At 42.6% G+C, this 16395-nt stretch overlaps 1 long non-coding RNA gene across 1 annotated transcript; it reads left to right on the forward strand.

The window, feature by feature from the left end:
* The first annotated feature begins 596 nt into the window (after positions 1–596).
* Positions 597–16076, forward strand: LOC145511252 (uncharacterized). The gene is made up of 9 exons (XR_014057701.1): positions 597–772; positions 5844–6090; positions 7828–8152; positions 11887–11980; positions 13407–13483; positions 13572–13653; positions 14188–14458; positions 15364–15478; positions 15791–16076. It is a non-coding gene; the product is annotated as an uncharacterized LOC145511252 (long non-coding RNA).
* The last annotated feature ends 319 nt before the right edge of the window (positions 16077–16395 follow it).

Below are 16395 nucleotides of genomic sequence, written 5' to 3' on the forward strand. Positions count from 1 at the left end.
TGGTTCCTGAAGAAGAAAAAGCTTTTCAAAAACACTTCCTCAAAGTTGTCAAACAAGGGATGAGATGATTTGAAATTGTTAAGTCAAAGGGAAAATGTTTGGAGTCAGTTTATAAGCAATCTCATCATCATCCTTCCTATAAAGAATCAAAGGTTTATCAACAGCTGGAAAACTGCACCAAAGTAAACTCTCATCACGACACCATAGTTTTTTTAATATAAACTTAACTTTTGAGTAATATTTAATTTTCAACTTCCCATGGTTGGTAAACTTTTCCCTTTACACAGTGTTTTTGAGTATAATTTATGCTATTAATTGTAAAGTGAATTTAGAATAACCATAGCTGCCCAGGTGGCTTAGTGGTAAAGAATCCGCCTGCCAATGTGGGAGATACAGGTTCAATCCCTGGGTCAGGAAGATTCCCTGGAGAAAGAAATGGCAACGCACTCCAGTACTCTTGCCTGGGAAATCCCAAGGACAGAGGAGCCTGGCGGGCGACAGTCCATGGGGTCACAAAGAGTCAAACACAACTTAGCAACTGAGCACATAATGACAGTCCTGGCTTGACTGTGGAGGGACAAGAAACTTCTCCACCTGACACAGAGGAGGGGCTAATGATGGAAGTTTGATGCCTACTGAAGAATGAGGAAGAAAGCGGTTTTTCCCCCTCTTCACTTTTCCTTTGATTATAAAACTGTAGCACTAAGTTCTTGGGGCATGGCACCCTCTCGCCCCACCCACCTTTCTGCCCACAAGGAAGAGAGGACTAAAGGTAAAGGAACTATACATTGCCCTGTCTTGCCTCTTTTTTTTTTTTCAGGTCATCATTTTTTAGCTCAAATGTTTCTCTGATCCAAGAAATAACATGGGTAAGATAGGATTTCTTTGTCGTCCTTATTTCTTGGGACACTTTTGCCTTCTTCCCATGTTGGAAGCAAGTTCTGGTTAGAGCAGCAAGTATGGCTTCTCCAGGCTATCAACATCCCCACTTAGATGTAGAGGTAACACTCTTACCTTGTATTTACTCATCTGGAACTTTCATGCATAACGAGCCCCCTGGAGTTCTGTGCTAAAGAACTTCTTGAACACTACAGGTGAATGAGACAACAGAGAACAGAGGCACTCACACAGCAAGCATCTCATCTGCTCACGCGTGAAGTCTACTATTCCATCAGGCTTTACTTACAAAACCCAAGTTCAAAGGCACAATTACCAAACATTTTTTGTTGTTGTTGTTCTACAACTCGCTTTTTTTTTAAAAAATTGAAGTATAGTTGATTTACAATGTTGTGTGAGTTTCAAGTGTACAGCAAAGTGATTTAGTCATATATTCTTTTTCAGATAGTTTTCCCTTACAGGTTATTACCAAATATTGAGTATAGTTCCCTGCACTATACAGTCTTATTTTTTTATATAGCAGTGTGTATAGATTAATTCCAAATTCCTAATTTATCCCTCCCTCCTTTCACCTTTTGATAACCACATTTGTTTACTATGTCTATAAGTCCATTTCTGCTTTCTATGTAAGTCCATTTGTATTGGTTTTTTTTTTAGATTCCACATATAAGTGATATCATACGACATTTGTCTTTCTCTGGCTTACTTCACTTAGTATGATACTAAATGGCAACCCACTCCAGTGTTCTTGCTTGGAGAATCCCAGGGACGGGGGAGCCTGGTGGGCTGCCGTCTATGGGGTTGCACAGAGTCGGGCAGGACTGAAGCAACTTAGCAGCAGCAGCAGCAGGTCCTCTCTAGGTCCATCCATGTTGCTATAAATGGCATTATTTCATTCAAGACAGTGACAGCAGAGCATCAAACCATCGTGGAACTCTCCTGAGTGTGGTAACCTGAGCGACTGCACAAGTTATCACATAGCTGACTCTGACTTAGATATTTAAATGAAGAGGCATAAAATGCCAGGTTATGAAGGGAATTCCAGTCTGAGAAAATCAGGTAGGGTGGACAAATGCAGGGGTGGGGAGGTAAGGGTGGAGGATGGGGGGATGGAGGGTGGAGGGGGAGGCACGCATTCAGTACCAGATAAATGTAAGGAGAACTCATAGTCCTTCTCAAGAGAGAATGACTTTGGATCCATGTCACTGTCAACAGTCCAGGGATCTAGCTGACTGGGAACATATTATTCTCTTGAGAAAGTTGCCCTCAACATCTAAACATCAAGGCAAGGCAGTTGTTTGTTTTTTCATTATTCTATTAAAAATAAGCTTAAAGTCATACATAAGAATAAAAATAAATGTGAGGTTATTTTATTTTTATATGCTATATTTTCTCTCAAAAACAAAAAACCTTCTCATGAAAGCTGTATATGTTATTGATCAGTGCAATAAAAGTATCAGAAGATAATTTTCAGTTTTTGATTAACTAAAAGACATTTTAGTTTCTTTAATAAAATTGTAAAGAAATATTTCCACTTGTTGGTTAGTTTTTTTATATGAAGCTATGTTTCTTAAATCATATTGTTATTACTCTCTCTCTCCCCTTGGTTATTACTGTGAAATATTAAGGCACAATGCCCAGCCTGTTGTGGATGGTTTTGTAACATAGCTAATATTTTATGAAAGAGTAATCTATCTTTGCTTTTCAAATTAGTAACATGTGAGCTAAAATTGGGCCTCATTTCTACTCGTGCTATCCAAACTAGGAGAAAATTCTTATGAAGCTCCATTATCAGATATAAAATACATTCCCTGTTTGTCCAGAGATTAGACATTGTATTTATACCTTAAAATAATATAAGAATTCAGTATTTAATTTTTTGATATAAATTTAAAATATTATGTCAATTACTTTGTAACGTGTGTTTTAACATACCAAGTTGACGTGTCAAAGTTCAAAACTAAATTCTAATATTTGACATGAAAGTGTAATTTGTAAACTTTTACCTTTTAATATTAAATTGAAATTATGCAAGTAATGTATGAGTCCTTACTCATTGTAAAAGATGCAAACGATACAGATAAATAGTGGTCCTCCCTAACAATACCCCTCCAGAGGTGACAATTCTTATGCGTTACACGAATCATTTAAACTATTTTCTTTACGTTTATATCATAATGTGTTTATGGAAATTTGGACTTTAGAAAAACGTTAGTGATGTTATTTCATCTAACTTCTGAAATTTGCTTTCATTTTAAATTGTCAATGTCAGAAGATTGTAAGCAGGTGATATGTGTATACATAGATTTAACATATTCTTTTGGGCTACCCTGGTGGTCTAGAGGTTAGGAATCTGCCTCCCAAAGCAGGGGACACACATGGGTTAAATTCCTGGTCTGGGAAGATTCCACATACTGCAGAGTGACTAAGCCCATGCACCTGCAGTTACTGAAGCCTTCATGCCCTAGAGCCCATGCTCTGCAACAAGAGAAGCCACCTCAATGAGAAGCCTACACACTGCAAGTAAAGAGTAACCCCCACTCGCCAAAATTAGAGAAAGCCCGCCTGTACCAATGAAGACCCAGCGCAGCCAAAATTAAATAAATAAATCTTTTTTAAAAAACATATTCTTTTGACTCGGCCAGTCCTCAGATATTTCATTATTCATTTATCCCCTTGCTAATAATATTTTAATTGTTTCCAATTTGTCACTCCACATACAACATAATAGTAAACAACCTTGCCCACCATGCAAAGGTATTTTCAAGGATACAAGGTAAGCAAATTAGAACTCATAGGTCATAAGAGATGTACTTAAAATTTTTTATGGATCCTGTCAAATTATTCTTCGAAAAGACTTGACCGCTTTATATTCATGTTCCAATATCCATGCCAAAACTTATTATTTTGATCTTTTAAAGTATTGGAAATAAAGTGGGTGAAAACTGGTGTGAGTTCTCTTAGGAATGCAAGGAAAGTCTAATATTAAAAAAAACCTATTGAAAAAGTTACCTATAGTAACAGAGGAGAAAAATCATACAATACATGCCAAAATGCACTTGATAAAACACAGTTCCTTCTCTATGATGGTTAAGTGCATGTGTCAACCTAACTAGGCCATGGTAACCAGATATTTGGTCAATATTCTGGATATTTCTGTGAAGGTACTTTCTTGGATGAGATGAACATTTAAATCAGTAGGCACTGAGTGAAGCAGAGGACTCTTCTTAATGTGAGTGGACATCATCCAATCAGTCCTTTAGAGAAAAAAGTCCAGCCTCCCCTGAGGAAGACGGCATTCTGCCAGCAGACAGCCCTTGGAATTGAGCTGCAGCATCAGCTCTTCCCTGGGTCTCCAGACTACCAGCATTCCCTCCAGATTTTAGGCTTGCCAGCTTCCACAATCACAAGAGTCAATTCCTTAGAATAAATAAATCTCTCTCTCTCTCTCTCTCTCTCCCCACACAGACACACACACATGCATGTATCTAGACAAACACAGAGATACACAGATACACACACCACATCTAAGATACAGAGACAAAAAAAATGCACCCAGATAGATACCACCACCACCACTCCCTTGACTCTACATGAACAGCAGTCCAGAATATGCTTGGTGCTATGCTTGGTGTCGGAACACCTGGGTTTCAAGTCTGGTTTTGCCACTTACCAGCTAGCTCCTTGATCTTTTACAAAGTTGTCTATTATTGCTGAACTACAGTTTAATACCTTACAATTTAAGAAATATCAAAAATATCATCCTATTCATAGATTGACAGTTTTTAAACTATTGTTCATTGATTTCAATAGAATACACACTACATTTTAAGTGCTTGCCTTCTTTAAAAAAAAAGATTTTTAAATTTATTTGGCTGAGTCACATCTTTGTTGCACAGGATCTCTGTTGCATCACGTGGATCTTTTGTTCCAGTGCGCAGACTCTCTCTAGTTATGGCTTGGGGCTCAGTAGCTCTGCAGCATGTGGAATCTACCCATGTCCCCTGCATTACAAGGCAGATTCTTAACCACTGGACCACCAGGGAAGTCCTAAGTGCTTGCTTTTAAAGAAACAGGTATCTACATAAACACACAGCATACACACTGGCCTTTCATTCTTATTACAAATTTTATATTCACAGAGAATTCTGTCTGTGTATATGTATGTGTATTTAATGCAACTGTCTGCTATGAGACTAGAATACTCTGGGGTTTGTCTGGTCTTGTTTTGTTTCTGTTTTTGAACTGACATGAGCAAAGATTAGTGCCCCAAGTTTTGGTTGAGTGTGTGTGTAACTTTTTTTTTCAAGCAAAAACACACCACCATTGATGGGAAGAGTCAAAAACAAAACATAGACTCTCAGTTCAAGGAACTATCCAGACTCTCACTTGAGGATACCTTAGTTATAATATTCCAGCATTCCAGAAGTCAGGCCCAAGAATTCCCCGGCTGACAAGAAGACAGCTGACAGATTTGATCACACGAAAAAATCATAACTTCTGAGCAATGGAAGAAACCATCAACTAAGTTAAAAAGACAACTGACAAACAGGGATATTTGTAACATGTGTAACAAACAAAGGATTTGTATCTAGAATGTATAAAGAGCTTCTACAAATTGCTATGAGAGACAAATATCCCAGCAGAGAAATAAGCTCAAGATGTAAACAAGCAATTCATAGAAGAAAAGCAAAAAAATCCAATAAACAGATGAAAAAATGTTCAACCTTACTAGTAATTAGAGAAATGTAAATTAAAGCCATATGAGCTATCGTTTTCTATCCTCATCACATTCGCAAAAACTTGAGAGCTTGACAGCACATAGTACTGATCGAGGCGCCTGGCATTCTTGTGACTGTCAGTGAGCAGGTAACGACTGTAAAGTCTGATGGGTTTTAAATGCATATACCCTCCACCTCACATTTCCCTCTTTCTCTCTCTTGTAGATGAGGGTGTTATAGGAAGATGGCTACTGTGCAAGCCTGGAGCAGAGTTCTCACAGAAGCTGAAATCTGCTGGCACATCAATTTGGGACTTCTCAGCCTCCAGAACTCTGAGAAATAATTTCTGTTGTTTAAGCCACTTGGTCTATGACATTTTCTTACAGTAGCCTGATCCAGCTAAGACACTAAGGAAATGGTGAAAATCAGTCAAACCTGGTCCAGGGTGTGAAGCTAATAAGCAGTGAGTCAGGTAAGCACACCAGCACTGGACATTACCACTGTTCTCTCCCCCATGGGGGACATCGTGCAGGTTTGCCCTGCCCTGGAGGCATGCCACTCAGCCACTGTCACTCTTAGTCCTGGCTTTGTCAATGCCACTGAGTATTTGTGTTTCACAAATCCAGTTGTCAAGACCCCATGAGAGCTGGGAAGCGGGAAGGCTAGAATTCAAACTAATCCTTGCCCGTTTGAATTCTGCACACTTTCCTCTCTCAACCACACCACCTGTTCCTCCTTTATGCTCAACAAATGTGTGTTTCACTGGATGCAATAAAATAGCAAACACAAGTTCATTCTATTTTTTTCCCAACCCTCTGGCTGAAACAAGCAATTTCATCACAGAAAATTGTATCACTGTGTTACCCACTCTGGTGTGGATATTGGATATCTCAATCACCCAGTAGCGAGTAGGTTTAGATTTAGCCCAGGTTCTATGCCTTTCTTCTCTTCAAAGGATTTTTCTACCTTAGAGTTACCTCCATTTCACAAACCTGCCAAATAATAGTGATAACAAAAACAACGACCATTTAGTAAGCAGTCTACGTGCCAAATACTCTGTGCACTAAGCACTTCACACACATCATCTCATTTAATTGTCACAACAACATCTTTATTATCCCCATTTTTATAGCTCAGGATAGAGAATTAGGCCTCTTGCCCAAGATCACACAGCCAGACAGTTCAGTAGCTGGAATTTGGTCTCAGATTTGAATGATTCTCTATACTCTCTTCCCCAATTTGTGATGTGCTTTTTAAAATATTCTGTAAGCAGGAGATTAAGAATTATGACTGTTGGGGTCACCAGTAAGAAAGACCTCAAACTTCATTTCAGATGATGAGTTGATTTCACACTGGAAAATCTTCTCTTCAAAGTTTATATTGAGACGGTTGTCTTGTGTTTCTGGTTACAGTAGAAAGACACAGATTCAACACGACCTTCCTTCTTCTGTGGGGCTTCCCTGGTGGTTCAGACAGAAAAGAATCTGCCTGCAATGCAGGAGACCTAGATTCGATCCCTGGGTCAAGAAGATCCCTTGGAGAAGGGAAGGACAACCCACTCCAGTATTCTTGTCTGGAAAATTCCATGAATAGAGAAACCTGACGGGCTACAGTGCATGGGGTCACAGAGTCAAATATGACTAAGCACACACACAAAACTTCTCCCATAAAATCTTTTTCCTCTCCCACCCTTACCTCTAATGGGAAACAGGAATGCAGTTTAAAACAAGTGAAATGCTAATAAAACATGAGTACCATTTAAATATTGAAGAGATGTATTCAGATGTAGATAGAAATATGATTATTTGTACCCAGAAGAGAAAGCTTCCTGTTAGAATGCTGTTACATGGTCTGGTGATTGCAACAGAGATCAAAATACCTGACCAAAAAAACAACGACATAGCATAATCTCATCAAACTGGAAGGTATACTAATTAACTGAAAATGCTTTCTTTAAGAAATACAGTATAATCTCTATCGGTCAGGAGAGACAAGGTTATGCTATGGGGGAGTCAGGCTAAAGTATCATTGTAAGATGACCTCCTGCTTATCCAGAATGTCTGGGCTGTGGAATGTTATGATGATCAAATATTGACTCTTGATTAGTGCACCAAATACTTCAGAGAGCTAGGCAGGTCACTGATATGCCCTCAGCCCAGCATTTCCTCACATTTATTTATTTGTTTTTATCTGTGTTTGCCTGCACTAGGTCTTCGTTTCCGTGTGAGGGCTTTCTCTAGCTGGGACGAGAGGAGGCTACTCTTCATTGAGATGCTTGGGTCTCTCATCGCTCTTCTTGTTGCAGAGTGTGGGTTGCAGAGTGCGGGCTTCAGACCAGGGATCGAGCCCACGTCCCCTGCATTGACAAGAGGACTCCCAATGACTGGACCGCTAGGGAAGTCCATTTCCTCACTTTCAAAATGAAGTTGAAGTTGCTTGTTTCAAAATTTAATAGTTTGAGACTGGCAGAATGTTGACAGTTAAAGCTACGGAATGGGAACATGGAGGCACACCATAGTATTCTCTTATTTAGGGTAGGTTCAAAATTTTATACAAGATTCACAAAACAAACTGTGTTTAAACCAGTTGTCTGGGATGTCAAATATAGCACAGATGACCTTTGACCCATATATATCCCAAGGCTGTTCCAGTTCTTAAGATTCACAAAAATCATGATAGCTTAGAATTTGTTCTGACCACCACTACTCCCTCAAAACCTGAGCAATACAGTAGGTAAATGTGAATTAAACTGATGTGTTTTTCCAGACCCTCAGTAAGAGTGATTTCCCATATAGAAGCAATCGGAAAGTGGGTGATCCAGTAGCTTCAGATGAAAACTCATGTCCCTGTATAGAAGATGTAAACTTTTGCTTTATCAAAGTGACACCTTGCTGTAAGCCAGGGACATGGGCCACCTGCAAATGCATCGCTATTAAGCAGAAATTGCAAAATGTGGTCCCCTAACTCAGACATGCCCAGAGTGGGATTTTCTTTATTTTTTCTACAACTAAATCTGATTTCTATTTCAAGTTCCCTTTATGCTGGAAAAGCATACACTGAATCACAATCTTTTGGGATACTACCCCCTTTTTTAGGGGTGTGTGTAAACCTGAGGGGAGGGTTCAAACAGAATCATTATGAGAGGGGGGACATCATCTCTTCAGGTTGGCAACTGCTGAGACATTTCAGTTCCATCAGGACTTCACTTACCCATCAAAGCCATTCCTGGGTTGTCCCTCATTGCCACAGAAAGCTTGGGTGCAGCTCTCTCAGCTGCAGCCAGGCTCCACTGAGGGGCAATTCTAAGGCTACAGCTCTGCAATGCAGGAGACACAGTTTCGATCCCTGGGTAGGGAAGATCCCCTGGAGAAGGGAATGGCAGTCCATTCCAGTATTCTTGCTTGGAGAATTCCATCCACAGAAAATCTTGGTGGGCTACAGTCCATGGGGTGGAAAAGAATGGGATACGACTGAATGACTAACCCTTTAACTTTTCAGCACCACACTGAACCAGGATAAGACTAGGAGACTGTATAGGACTCCACATGCCTCAAATTATCACACAGGCAGCCACTTCTCTGGTCCCTCCCACTTCTCTGCTCTAGGACGCCATTTTGGGCAGGAGGCTCAACATGTCTTTCTTCTTGGACTTCCCCAGTTGAATAGGAAGAGCTCTCACCACCAGATGAGTGATGACTGAGAACACGCCCCCTTCCCCTACAGCAAGTCACAACATACACTCATTCTTTCCTTCCCCTCCATTTTTCTACCTCCAGGCCAGAATACTGGAGTAGGTAGTCTTTCCCTTCTCCAGGGGATCTTCCCAACCCAGGTCTCCCACATTGCAGGCAGATTCTTTACCAGCTGAGCCACCAGGGAAGCCCAAGAATACTGGAGTGGGTAACCTATCCCTTCTCCAGTGGATCTTCCCGACCCAGGAATCGAGCCGGGGTCTCCTGCATTGCAGACAAATTCTTTACCAACTAAGCTATCAGGGAAGCCCTCTATTTTTCTCCACCCCTCACCCAAATCCTGGGAATCTAGAGCTAGCTAGAGCTAAAATGTCTACCCCTCACTCACCAGGTATCAGTCCAAACATATTGTTCATGCCTTAAGTATCCTCAAAGCTAAGCTTTTGAAACTCAAACCTTTTTTTTCTGTTTTTGCAATAACATCCATTCTCCATGGCAATGAATACCTCACTTGAAGCGGGGGAAGGTTGAGGGGGTTGTAAGGTAACAGAAAATAACAGGAAAATTAAGACTGCTATTAATGTATTTTTAAGAGTCTGTTTATTCATTTATTTGTTTTTGGGTGTGCTACGTCTTCATTGCTGCTCAGGCTTTTCTCTAGTTACCGTAGGTGAGCTTCTCATATAGGTGGCTTTTCTTGTTGCAGAGCACGGGCTCTAGGCGTGGGCTCAGTGGTTGTGGCACAGTGGCTTAGCTGCTGCACAGCATGTGCGATCTTCCTGGATCAGGGATCAGACCCATGTCTGCTACATTGGTAGGTGGTTTCTTAACCATTGGAACCACCAGGGAAACCCTGATGTAATATTTTAAAATATTATTTTGTCACAGGTGTTCTTGGGTTTGGCTGCAAGCCTCAATTTCAAGAGCCTCAGCGCACCTTCAAAGCTCTTCATCCCTTCCACTCTTCAAGGGAAGATCCTAAAATGTGCTTTCACTGTTGTTCCCTCCCCCTATTAACTGCCAGCTCAGGCTCAGGAAGCCCTGGGGACCCCCCTATGCCACTTCCTAAGGCTGCCCAAGCCCAAGGCCCCCAGACTGCCAAGTCAGCAAGGCTTTTCTGCACTTTTGATGCCCTCCCTGGGATTTGAGAGAAACAGTTCTTTTAGCTTCCACTCACTGTTTAACTTCCTTGGCCGTGAGCCCAAGGGGCTGGGGCAGGGACTCATATGAGTGACAGACGTGGTCCCCGCCCACCTCCCAATGTCATTTAACTTCTTGTGCTCTGAGCATGAAGCTCCCATGCTTTCCTCCGGCAGTAAGAGAGTCCTGTCCAGCAGGGCTCTCCGGTCCTGCAGGAGACAGAGAGGCCTGTCTGGTGGGTCCACTCCATGGGTCCCCTGGACATGCTCAGACAGGTTTGCATCCTAGGATACAGACAGCCAAGGTTCTCAAGCTGGGACCCATACCTCCCCCCACCAACACATAATCTTTGATACCAAAGATTAGTCAACATACATACAAACCCTGGCCTTTGGCATCCTTCTCACGTCTAGGTGGTAGAGGCTCAAAGGCCAGGACTAAGGAATTTTGTGTCTGTTCATGGACACAGAGACATTGGAGAAGGAAATGGCAACCCACTCCAGTATTCTTTCCTAGGGAATCCCATGGACAGAGGAGCCTGGTGGTCTACAGTTTATGTGGTTGCAAACAGTCGGACATGACTTAGCAACCAAACAGCAATAGCATGGACACCAGTTTGCCTACCTCTGCCTTTGCTCTGAACTCAGAGACTAAGGGGTGGCACACCTGTGAGGACAGGACAGGCCCCTGAGAAAGCCTTGGATATCTTTTCCCCCCTTCTTGGCAATGCAATGAGCTTTTGTGCTCCAACCCCCTCATTCTCTCCTCTGGTAAATTCCTTGACAAGTAAAAATTGTAAACCTCTCTTTAAGTCACTGAGCCTAGGGACTTTCCTCGTGGTCCAGTGGCTAAGACTCTATTGTCCCAATGCAGGGGGCCCAGGTTTGATCCTTGGTCAGGGAGCTAGATTCACATGCTGCAACTAAGAGTTCGGATGCTCATCTAAAGATCCTGCATGCTGCAACTAAGACCTGGTGCACCAAATAAATAAATATATATATTTTTAAAGTCATTGGGCCTGATACACTAGGAAAAGAAAAATTTCCTCTTTGGAAGACTGAATAATGGCCCCCAAATATGGTCATGACCTAATCTTTGGAACCTGTGAACATGGCAAAGGAGGCTTTGCATGTGTGATTAAATTAAGAATCCTTGAGGTGAGGGAATGATCCTGGATTATCCAGTAAACCTGACATAATCACAAGAATCTTTATAAAAGGATGTAGGAGGAATCAAAGTTAGAGGAGAAAGCAATGTGAGGATGGCAGCAGAGACTGGTGTGATTTGACCACAAGCCAAGGAATGCCAACAGCTTCCAGGAACCAGACAGGGAAAGGAAAGCACTCCCCTTTGAGTCTCCAGAACAAACTAGCCTTGCCAGTGAAACCAAGTGGGGCTCCCAGACACAGAGGTTTTTTGTCCCCTGTTTCTTATAGGCAAGACTCCAGCCTCCATTACCTTCCCTGAGTTCCAAAGGGCAGATTCCAACAGCTGCTAATCAAGAGAAGAACAGCCAAGAAACCACCTGAGGTAAAATTAAAGGGAGTTTGGGAGGGTTCTGTACACACTGCTATATTTAAAATGGATAGCCATCAAGGTCCTACCGTATAGCACATGGAACTCTGCTCAATTCTGTGTGCCAGCTGGGTGGGAGAGGAGTAGTGAGAGAGAATGGATACATGTGTATTCGAGGCTGAGTGCCTTCACTGTTCACCTGAAATTATCACATTATTAATCGGCTATGTACCAATACAAAATAAAAAGTTTTTTTAAAAAGATGATTAAGGGGACAGGAGAAGCACATCCAGATTAGAAGACCAACCACCTGAGACCCTACACCCACCCTAATCTTGTCAGCAAACCCATCCTTGAACCACAAAACTCATCAAACTCTCCTGGGTTGGGACACATGGTTTTTCAAGGCGGGAGTCCAGTTCAGTTGCTCAGTTATGTCCGACTCTTTGTGACCCTACGGACTGCAGCAGGTTTACCCAAAACTGTCTCTGAGATTCAATTCGGCACTGGTGTATCGAGAAGCTGAGCTTTCAGTGACACCAATGCCTCGATTTGAGATCTGTTAGACTCATTTCGCACTTCTGACTTCCGGAACTGTAAGTCTTCCAAAATACTAAATGTGTGGAAATGTGTTATAGCGGCAATGTGTAACTAGTACAGCCTCTTGACATGAGGTAACACAGAGTTCAGACCCAGTCACAGCTCAGGAGAATTATTGAAACAGCAGTGCTAACTTAAATCTGGAATGTTACCACATAGCACTGGAGCTGTAGAAGTGATAGAAGATTGAGAAAACCTGGAACTGATGTTTCTTATCAAGAGATGCTTGGGGGTTGCCTATTTGTCCTTTATGGAATGCACATGAGGCATAGCACCCTAAACATAACATCAGTAGACCACTTTGAACTCAGGTGGCTGTTTGCTAGCTGAACGATTCAGGGCAAGTAACTTAACCTTTGTAAAATGGGAGATCTCATTATCTATCTAAAAAGATACTAGGATGGACCTTCCTGGTGGTCCAGTGGATAAGAACCTGCCTGCCAATGCAGGGGACACGGGTTTGACCCCTGGTCCGGGAAGAATCCACATGCTGCAGAGTAATAAAGCCCATGTACCACAAGTACTGAGCCCATGTGCTGCAACTACTGAAGCCTAGAGCCTGTGCTCCACAAGAGAAGCCCCACCCAATGAGAAGCCTGCACATGGCAACTAGAGAAAGTCCATACACAGCAAAGAAGACCTAGTGCAACCAACAATAAATACATAAATAAATAAATTTTTCATTTAAAAAATAAAGATACTGCAAGAATTCAATGAGATAGTATAAGTGAAAGGATTTGATATCCCACAAAGAGTCTAAGATACTCTTACAGATAAAAATATGGCATAGAATGTATAATAGATTCCAGATATTTGCATGTCCTAACTGTTTATCTTTCAGATAAATGGGAGTTAACTAAAATCTGCCTCAGGTGTTCCAAGGTGCTCAGATTTCATGGAAAGCTTTGCACTCCATCTGTAAGGACACTTCCAGCTCTGCCGTTCTATAATTCTAAATGTCAGCCTGAACAACGCTATGATAGCAACATTAATTCTCTCATGGCAGATAGATAGGCCCAAAAGCCCAAGAAAGAAGTTAGAGCTGATCAAGAATGAAGGATGGTGCAGGCCAGTGTACAGACTTCTGAGTAAGAGTGTTTTATTCATGCATTCTTTATTCATGTATTCATTGCACATATAATCACCATGTGAATACAATATATGCCAGTGGCTGTGCTAGGCTCTGGGTAGGATGGAGTCAGAGTGATTCAAGGACAGGGGAGGATTATGAAAGTGAATAACAAGTTCATGACCACTACAACTATACAATCAATTGTGCTATGCTTAGTTGCTCAGTTGTGTCTGACTCTTTGTGACCCCGTGGACTATAGCCTGCCAGGCTCCACTGTCCACGGAATTCTCCAGACAAGAATACTGGAGGGGGTTGCCATGCCATCAAGTGGGGAAGAGAAATACGTAACCCCCAACAGCCCAACTATCTCTAGGCTTCACCTTGCTGGGGTCTCCAGGGAAGTCATAGTACATCTCCTTGATTTCCAGGGATGCACCTACTCAGGCAGAAAATCAATCCTTTGCTTAATCTTCCGATATTCCCAGGGCCTCTGCGGATTATGAGGGCTTCCCAGGTAGCTCAATAGGTAAAGATTCTGCCTACAATGCAGGAGACGTTGGCAGACAGGGGTTCAATCCCTGAGTCAGGAAGATTCTGTGGAGAAGAAAATGGCAACCCACTCCAGTATTCTTGCCTGGAGAGTCCCATGGACAGAGGAGCCTGGCGGGCTATAGTCCATGGGGTCTCAAAGAGTCGGGGACATGGCTGAAGTGACTGAACACGCACACTGGGAATTCTCCCCTGAGCTCACCAACATCGTAAGCCTGCTGGCTGCGGCCGCCCCAGGGGTGACCCATGCCTGCTGCCATCACCGCCGTCTGGTAGGCTCCTCTGCATGTCAATGACATGGTTAACTTTCCAGACAGCTTTCATTCCAGGGCTTGTGGCCACCTAAACCTTCCCATAATTTCTGTGAGTTTCCATGGTTTCCATCTTCCTTACCTGCTTTGTTTATCACTCATATACCTCCAACACCCTTCCCCACATTCCTGCTGCAGAACTCAGCTCCTTCTACTGTTTCTAAAGAGATCCATGTACATCAAGCCCTTTGTTCTTCCCTGCCAACCCCTGACCTCCTTTCTTCCCTCTCTTTGGTTGATTTAACTGACAGTTTGTTAGGAAGGAAAAGGACAGAGAGGGGATTTAAAGGGACAGCACATTGCAGAGGGAGGTCCTTCCTCCAACCACAGGCTCCAAGTCCCTCCCTCCTCCCCTCTCTCCCCTCCCTCTACTAAGTCACCAAGCCGATCCTTCCCTCGGATTTCCACCCAGTTGCCTCGGAGATTTAGCACTTAGTACAGGTGCTTAGTCAAGTACTTTCCCAAGAAAGATGTGTGGAATTCAGAGAAGAGACTGAGCCTCACATACAGAATCTTTTAAAACACAATAGAATAGATCCAGCCCATAAAAGTGCTTCCATTTCATCACCTGAAGCCTCAGCATCCATTCTTTCTTTCTTTTAAAAAATTTATCTATAATTTAAAAAATTTTTAATTCACGTATAATTGCTTTACAGTGTTGTCTTGGTTTCTGCCATACAGCAACGTGAATCAGTCATACAAATACATATGTCCCCTTCCTCTTGAACCTCCCTCCCGCACCCACCCCACCCCTATCCCACTCTTCTAGGTTGTCACAGAGCACCAGGCTGAGCTCCCTGTGTTACACAGCAACTTTCCACTAGCTATCTATTTTACACATGGTAATGTATATATTTCACTTTTAGTGCTGAATGGGCTCCCCAGGTGGCACAGTGAGAAAGAATCTGCCGGCCAATGCAGGAGCCACAAGAGATGCGGGTTCTATTCCTGGGTCAGGAAAATCCCCTGGAGAAGAAAATGGCAAGTCACTCCAGTATTCTTGCCTGGAAAATCCCAAGGACAGAGGAGCCTGGCGGGCTGCAGTTCAGGGGGTCGAAAACAGTCAGACACAACTGAGCAACTGATCTCCTGCACACACATACACAATGTACATATTTCAGTGCTACTCTCAATTTGTCCCACCCTCTCTTTCCCCTACTGTGTCCACAAGTCCTTTCTCTATGTCTGTGTCTCTATTCCTGCCCTGCAGATAGGTTCATCAGTACCATTTTTCTAGATTTCATGTTTTATGCATTAATGTACGATATTTGTTTTTCTCTTTCTGACTTACAGCTTCCATTCTTTCTGGGGTCCAGTGTCATTTGAGATAATACAGACAAGAGTACATGAGCAGGACATGAAGACACGGTGAGCTGCTGCTGTTTGTGTTACGAGGACTGTGGAAGAGGAGTGGTCCTCGGTGCCTGCATCCTGTAATGACAAATCAGACACAGCGGGACCTCACAGTAAAGGCAGAGCAGGTGCCTCTTCCATGTTTTAGGATCCTGAGTGTTTCAAAGTATCAGTCATGCACCAGATGTCACTAAAGGAAGCTTTTTTGAAACAATCTGACTCAAAATAATGAGGCTCAGTTTGTTGCTGTGAGCTCAGGGGGAAAAAAATATAAACACAAGCTGAGGCAGATTTAGCCTGAAGTTAATCAAGCTCATGGAGAAGGAAATGGCAACCCACTCTGGTACTCTTGCCTGGAAAATCCCATGGGCAGAGGAGCCTGGTGGGCTACAGTCCATGGGGTCTCGAAGAGTCAGACACGACTGAGCGACTTCACTTTCACTTTTCACTCTCATGCATTGGAGAAGGAAATGGCAACCCACTCCAGTGTTCTTGCCTGGAGAATCCCAGGGATGGGGGAGCCTGGTGGGCTGCCGTCTATGGGG

Source organism: Giraffa tippelskirchi, chromosome 1 (assembly GCF_054371585.1).
Source record: "Giraffa tippelskirchi isolate mGirTip1 chromosome 1, T2T-mGirTip1v1.2.pri, whole genome shotgun sequence".
NCBI classification, from domain to species: domain Eukaryota; kingdom Metazoa; phylum Chordata; class Mammalia; order Artiodactyla; family Giraffidae; genus Giraffa; species Giraffa tippelskirchi.